At 41.7% G+C, this 8154-nt stretch overlaps 1 pseudogene; it reads right to left on the bottom strand.

Moving 5' to 3' along the window:
• Window positions 1–3797: 3797 nt before the first annotated feature.
• Window positions 3798–7283, bottom strand: LOC105722132 (UBX domain-containing protein 6-like; annotated as a pseudogene).
• Window positions 7284–8154: the final 871 nt, after the last annotated feature.

The raw sequence follows: 8154 nt of genomic DNA, 5'->3' as shown, positions 1-8154 counted from the left end.
TCTTAGTAGAAAGCATGAGGCAAAAGCTGCATGGCAGTGGCTTCAGCAATGATTTCTTGATATAACACCAAAGGCGCAGGTGACAAAAGAAGAAATAGACAAATAAGACTGCATAAAAATGTAAAAATTGTGTGCACTGAAAAACACTATCAACAGAGTAAAAATGCACTCTACAAATTGGGAGAAAATATTTACAAATCATGTATTTGAGAAGGTATTACTATGTAGAATACATAGAGAACTCCTAAAACTCAACAACAACAAGCTTGATTCAAAAATAGGCAAGGGCTTGAGTAAACATTTCTCCACTGAAGATCTACAAATGGCCAATATACACATGAAAAGATGCTCAACAACACCAATCATCACTAATCATTAAGAAAATGCAAATCAAAACCATGGCGAGACACCACTTTGCACGCATTAGGATGACTGCTATCTAAAACACACACACACACCCAGAAGATAGCAAGTGTTGGGGAGGATGTGGAGAAATTGGAACTCTTGCGCAGTTGCTGGGACTGTAAAAGGATACAACCATGATGAAACACAGTATGAGAGTTCCTCAAATAATTAAAAACAGAATTATCAAATAATTCAACAATTCTGTTTCTGACAGAAGGATTGAAAATGGGGTATCAGATAGATATTTATACATCCATGTTTATAGCAGCATTATTCACAATAACTAAAACGTGGAAGCAGCACACTGACAAATGAAAGGATAAACAAAACCTGGTCTATACAGATATCGGAGTCTTATTCAGACTCAGAAAGGAAGGAAGTTCTGACAGAAGCTACAATATGGATGAATCCAGAGGACATTGTGCTAAGTGAAATATGCTAATCACAAAAAGACAAATATTGTAAGGATTTTACTTACATGAGGCACTCAGAGTAGTCAAAATCATAAAGACAGAAAGTAGAATGGTGGTTTCTGGGGACTGAGGGGAAGGGACATGGAGCATTATTATTTAATGATTATAGAGTTTCAGTTTTACAAGGTAAAAAGAGCTACGAATATGGATGGTGGTGTTGATTGCACAATATTATTAATATATTTAATGGCCCTGAACTGTGCACTTAAAAATGGTTAAGATGGTAAATCTTATGTGTTTGTTTTGTTTTGTTTTTGAGATGGAGTCTCACTCTATCACCAGGATGGAGTGCAGTGGCGCAATCTCAGCTCACTGCAACCTCCGCCTCCTGGGTTCAAGTGATTCTCCTACCTCAGCCTCCCAAGTAGCTGGGACTACAGGCGCCTGCCACCACGCCCAGCTAATTTTTGTATTTTTAATAGGAATGGGGTTTCACCATGTTAGCCAGGATGGTCTCAATCTCTTGACCTCGTGATCTGCCCACCTCAGCCTCCCAAACTGCTGGGATTGCAGGTGTTATGTGTATTTTTAACACAGTAAAAAAGTTGGAAAAAAATCCTTGGAAGTTTTTTCAAAAAATTAAAGTGCATATAAGGTTTATCCTGAGAGACAAATTATGCTTTCTTCAAACTTAACTAAAATTGTAAACAGTGTAGAGAATCAATAGCAGTATAAATTCAAATTGAAGAGGCAGATTCTAAATACCTACTCCATGCCTTGTTCTGTGTCAAGTACTAGATATATGAAGATAAATATATCCGTTTTCTCATGACACCAAATGATACCCCTAGAAAATTAATTAAATTTCACCTGCTTAGTCTCATCTCCCCAGTCACAGAAGAGAGCTACAAATTACTGTGACATTCCCATGAAATGCATCCTCACAGGAAGAGCAATTATCACTGGTTACCATAGGCACCATGGCTGACTTATCTGCAATATTTTGGGGCAGTTACTCTTTGCATCACCCAAATCACAGCACAGAGAAGTTACTTGCTCTGCAAACACATGGCTATCTCGTTGAAGATTTGTCTAAGCAGTCAGGAATAATCGCTGCAGAATTACAAAGCAATTTCTTTTGATGTTTCCATCAAAGATTTCTCTGTGTCAACAACATTCTACGCCATTAAATCACAAGCAAGGATAATGGTACCAGATTTCACTTTGGTTGTAAGTAGCATAATAAATGGTCTCCTTAAATGGGTGAGAAGTGTGTGTGTGTGTGTGTGTGTGTGTGTGTGTGTGTGTGTGTGTATTTTAAAGAGATCTTTCAGCATGTTTATTCTTTGAAAAAGGTTCTTGGTACTTCTTGCCAAAGCTTTGGGTTTCTATCTTGAACAAAAGTAACTTGGCTTTCACACGGGTTTGCAGGAGGTCTGAACACTTAATTACGGTCCATTATCCACTTTCATTATCTTTCCTCCTGCCTGAATGAGTTCAACAGTTTCCAGACATTTCTACTTTGATACAATTTTTCATTTTCTCTGATGTCATCATTTTATCACCAAGTTTTTGATCTTTACAGTTCATCTAAGTTTTATACATTCACAGAGGCACTTCATTGTAAAAGCACCTTAATTTTTTTCCACCTTAAAATTTAACTCTTGCTTTACCTTATATTTCCTTTTCACCAAAGTATTTAATTTCTTTTAAAAACATATTAAAATATAATTCCTTGAAACTAATTTGAAAATGTCTGCTTGTACCCATCCTAATTTGGAAATTCTAAAAGTGTGAACTCAGTGCTAACTTATTTTCCTCTTTTTGGACAATAATAAATATTCCATATTGGAAAATGCTGTGTAGATACCAAAGAGGTGTCTATAAATACTCTTCCCAGACACTAACATCGACTCCTGTCTAGACAGATTCATTTTAAACTAGTTTTGAAGCCATCTAACTCTACTAATATGCATTCTTTCCAGGGTCCTCCAACCCCTGTTACAAAATCATTCAACTCAGTGATTCCCCAGGCAATTACCTTAACCCACCACAGTCTTGGTATCTACTGGGGTTGTTATCTTATCTGAGAATTACATTTAAATTTGGTGGAGATAACCTTTTTTAGACAAACTTTATTGGTTTGTACTTAATATGTTATGGTATTCAGGCACTAATTCACCATTTCCCCAAGAATGTTTTGAAATATTTGCCCTGATACGTTAAGCAGCATTGTATTTTTATTTAAAAGGATTCTAGCATCCTTTCCTTGCAAATTCTTCAGAATGAGTTATTAATATTTTGAGATATTGTATTTCCATAGAAGGATACAAAAAATATTAATAGAGAACTATGAAAATATGCATACATAGGTGTGTGCAGACACACAAGAATAAAAGAAGAGGAATATAGAAAGAACACATGTGAATACAACTCACCACAAGCTATAAATTTCAAATAGACTACAACAATACACTAATACTGTGCACCACATAGAAAGTAAAGTTTTTTTTTTTTTTTTTTCAAACACCCTGTTTATTTGGGTTCATAATTTAGTAACTGCAGGTCTGTGCTGGAAGGCCAGTGTCCCCTCCTGCTGTCGTCACCCACATCCACAGACCAGCCCCAGCGTCAGGTGCAGCTGCTGCCACCCACGGCACACGGGAACAGGACCTGTGCCATGGGCCTGCTCTCCTGTCTAGGGAGATGCTCGTTTATGTCTGCCCAGGGGCTTCATGACACAGTTACCGCAGCTAGGGAGGGCTTCGATTTGGTGGTGTCCCCAGGCCTCTCCCTTGGGAGCTGGGGTCTCTGCCACGGGGCCCGGTTCCATGGCTCCACAGCCGCCGACACCTTTCCTTTGCCCATGGGGAAGAGCAAGTATTTCCAGAGGTGGCTTGGAAGCCCTGGGGAGGTAGGGACAGGGACAGGGAGAGCATGAGACAGACCCACAGGGCGGAGGCCAACCCTGCTTTTATTTCACGAGAGCTTCTCGATAGCCGACAGGAGCTCAGGTTTCAGGATGGAGTACGGCTCGGCCCTGGCGGCCTTGATGTCCTCCAGCACGACCACGTCCCACGAGAAGGTCAGGAGGGCAGAGGGCACCAGCCCGCACTCGTTCAAGGCCGGGTTCTCATCCTCTGACAGCTTCTGCCCTCCCAAGGCCAGCAGCTCAAAAGGCAGCCAGTCGTGCTGCAGGGCCTCCCGGACGAACCCGTACACTGCCCCCAGCCGCTCTCGGGCGTAGAAGGTGCCCTGCAGGAGGCAGCCATCGGGGAGGCGCACGCGCAGCGGCGTAGAGGGTCCTCCACAGGAGGCAGCCATCGGGGAGGCACACGCGCTCGGGCGTAGAGGGTCCCCCGCAGGAGGCAGCCATCGGGGAGGCGCACGCGCTCGGGCGTAGAGGGTCCCCCGCAGGAGGCAGCCATCGGGGAGGCACACACACTCGGGCGTAGAGGGTCCCCCGCAGGAGGCAGCCATCGGGGAGGCGCACGCGCTCGGGCGTAGAGGGTCCCCTGCAGGAGGCAGCCATCGGGGAGGCGCACGCGCAACGGCGTGTAGGTGTACTTCCGCAGCCCCCGCTGCTCCTCCTTCTCCCGTATGGCCTCGGTCCGCAGCACGCTCAGCCGCTCCACCGCGTCAGACCTGAGCCTCTGCTCCCGTTTGATCTCCTCGGCCGTGAAGTTGAAGAAGCCCCCAGGCAAGTCGAACTGCGAGGCCAGGGGGGAGGGCTGGAAGACCCGGCGCTGCTGGTCCAGCTTAGCACGCACGGGCTCTGCGGCCAGCAGCTGCTCCTTGTGCCTCTCCAGGCTCTGGGGCTGGGCCAGAGTGGCCTCGCTCAGCACGCAGAACTCCTCGGGGTCCTCCTGATCTGGGATGGGAAGCATCACCTTCTGGAACCCAATGGCCTCAAAAAATTTGTGGGTCCCTTCCAGGCAATGCGCTCCCGGAACACTTTGTTCTGCAGCGTGATCTTCCGGTACTTCTCCTCGGGGTGCAGGTGGATGTTGTCCAGGTACTTAGCGATGGTGTCCACGCCCAGCTTCACCCGGTCCCGGTCTTTGTTGAACGTGTGGATCTTCATGATGGAGGCTGCCACTGGGTCAGTGGAAAAGCGTGAGAGAATGGCCTCCTTGATGCAGGCATCCCGCTGATCCTTCCTCAGGGTTGCCCGGTGAGTGGACAGGTGAAGTAGATGCCAGGCACGGCCAGGTGGGCAGAGCCTTCCTCTCTGGGCTGACATACCACGTCGGTCCCTGGGGACTCAGGACTCCTGCTGACGGTGGCTTCGGCTTGAAATTGCTTTCTCACCTGGTTTCGGATGGTGTCCTGTGACGTGGGGCCCTGGGGCCGGGACTGCTTCTGCTTCTTCCTTTTTCTTCCTCTCCTTCATTTTTTTTTTCTTTTTTCCTTAAAAAAAAAAAAAAAGTAAAAAAGAAAAGAAGGGAATGAGGATCCAAAACTAAGTCTCTTACTTGGCCCGTAACTATGAACCAAGGTACTGATAAGACTCGTTATTTCTTTCTTTAATGAGCTGGTAGTACTCTGGTGTTAATGGAAAGTGCATCTAGAAAGCACAATCTTTCTAGATTATCAGAATAACAAACAAGAACTGGGTGAAATTAACTTGAAAATTTCAAACATTAATTCTTTCAAATCTATATTATAAATGACACACATAATTTATCTGAAATATTGTTGGTTAATGTCTCATACTATTCTGTTCTTTGTACTTTGCAGAGAAAGTATACATTCAAAATCCATCGTCTTTAAAATATAAAATTGCATTTCCCTCAAAAACTGTGGCATCTCTAGGCCACAAATAAGAATAAAATGTGATATTGAGTTTCTATTCAGGAAGAAATCTACAAGTTATGACCAGATCTTGCTAGGGATTCCAGTGATAACAATGGTGTGTGCTTATATTTTCTTTATAATCTTTTATTTATTTGATTATTATGTAATGTTTTTCTTTATAATTTTGCATGTATTTGTGTTTAACAAAAAAAATTATTAATTAAAAAAAAAAAAAGAAAGTAAAGTTTATGGGAAGTTCCCGCTTACATTTGCAAAAGATTGTTGTGACGTAAAAGAAAACTTTTAAGTTGCAGAAAGCAAATTATACTGTATTTCAAATTGTAATATTTAATTGCTAAAATATTTGAGCCTTAGAGGTAAACTAAACCAAAGGGAATTCATGCCCTTTTCATGAAGAGAATTGAGCAGAATTTACCTAATCTATACAAATATAGAATATATACCTTTTTTATTTTTTTTATTTTCATGTATTTATTTTTTTATTTTGAGACAGAGTCTGTCTCTGTTGCCCAGTCTGGAGTGCAGTGGTACAGTCTCAGCTCACTGCAACCTCCACCTGCCAGGTTCAAGTGATTCTCCCGTCTCAGCCTCCCAAGTACCTGGGATTACAGGTGCCTATCACCATGCCCGGCTAATTTTTGTATTTCTAGTACAGACAGGGTTTCTCCATATTGGCCAGGCTGGTCTCAAACTCCTGGCCTCTAGCTGGGCATGGTGGCGCATGCCTGTAATCCCAGCTACTCAGGAGACTGAGGCAGGAGAATTGCTTGAACCCAGGAGGCGGAGGTTGCAGTGAGCCGAGATAGTGCCATTGCACTCCAGCTTGGGTAACAAGAGCGAAACTCCGTCTCAAAAAAAAACAAAAAAACTCCTGGCCTCAGGTGACCCGCCCGCCTCGACCTCCCAAAGTTCAGGGATTACAGGTATAAGCCACTGAGCCCGGCCAGAATATATACCTTTTCATTAATTATTTGTGGATCATGCTGTGTGCCTCACACACAACCCATGCATTGTCCCCTCCCCAGGTTTCATGCATCAATGTTGCTGCTACTGGCTTCTTTCACATTCTCTCAGGATAAAGAGCATAGCAGGAACTCTTAAAGGTGGTTTCCAAGAGCTGACTTAAACACAAAATTCAAAGAATAAATAATTACTCACCAGACTTATTTTATTATTTGACTTTCAAGAAACACAGACCTTTCTTAGAACTTTATAGCATATTGCCTACATCACAATTGACGTCCATTTAGACAAAACTGACAATGTATTTGTTCATCTGCAGTAAAATGTTTTCTTCAAACTCTTCTGAATCCTCCTAATCAGCCTAATCAATACCCAGCTAGGATACTGCAAAGCAGCTGATAGCTGCAGCATCTTTTTATTTGCCCCACACCCCGTTTTTAGAAGCAAACTCTCCTTTCCCTTCACCAGTCCAGTTTTAATAGCAGACTCCTGGAGATGCACTCCTGACTCACTACTGACCTGCCATGACCCAGGCAACTCACTGATTCTGTTTAATCCACCAAGGTCTTGTGAAATAATTCAACAAAATCAGATAAACAACGTTGCAACTAGAAGTGAAAGTCTCACTGCCTGAATTTATTACCTTTCTGAGGTCGTATTTCCAGATTTTCTCCCTCTTAACATTATGTCTTTGTTTTCTTGTTTCTTTGTTTTGTCTTGATTTGTTTTGTTTACCAAATGTATTGCAGATGAAATCTGATTTTTCACATTTTGTGAATGTTATCAAAGCTAACTATACACACTTATACTCCCTTAATTTGGATATCATTTAAAATGAAATGTAACTAAATTGGATTAAGCTTGGAGAAAATAAAAAAATCATTAAACTGATTAAATAATTAAAGTCAACATATTAGTATCCAGAGATAGCAACTATTACATTTGGAATAGTAATTCTGTGATTTTTCTCTATTTATTCATACCTATATAAGCATGTAGGCAGTTTATGATATATTGTTTAACCATCAAACTGATAATATTCACAACTGATAGAGTAGATAATTATGCATGTAATAAGCAAAGAGAAAATAGTAGAAACTATTTGATAACATGCCAATTATCTATACATATGTCATAACTGTATAAAGTCCATATATTTCTGTTGTGTACAGAAAATTGCCATATGTATAATGCACAAAAGTTTTATCTGAGTGCTTTCTATATTATATCATGAGCATTTTCCTAATTTATCAAGTGGTTCTTAATGTTGTATAATATATCATCTTTTGGAAATACTGCCAGTTAATTGTTCATGCCTTTGAAAAAACTTGTATACTTCAAAATGTTAATACTATTATATCTTTCATTGACATTGCCATTCTCGAACTTGGATTTTAGACCAAATCTCCCATTATTACCTTGAATTCTGGGACATGACATTATTGGGCTGAAAACTAAAGATATTAAATTTTTTTTTTAAGATGGAGGCTTGCTCTGTCACCCAGGCTGGAGTGCAGTGGTGCGATCTCGGCTCACTGCAACTTCCGCCTCCTGG

Source organism: Aotus nancymaae, unplaced genomic scaffold (assembly GCF_030222135.1).
Source record: "Aotus nancymaae isolate 86718 unplaced genomic scaffold, 86718_ANA_hifiasm-v0.15.2.pri h1tg000003l, whole genome shotgun sequence".
Classification (NCBI taxonomy): Eukaryota; Metazoa; Chordata; class Mammalia; order Primates; family Aotidae; genus Aotus; species Aotus nancymaae.
This window is presented reverse-complemented; position numbering and strand designations above follow the sequence as displayed.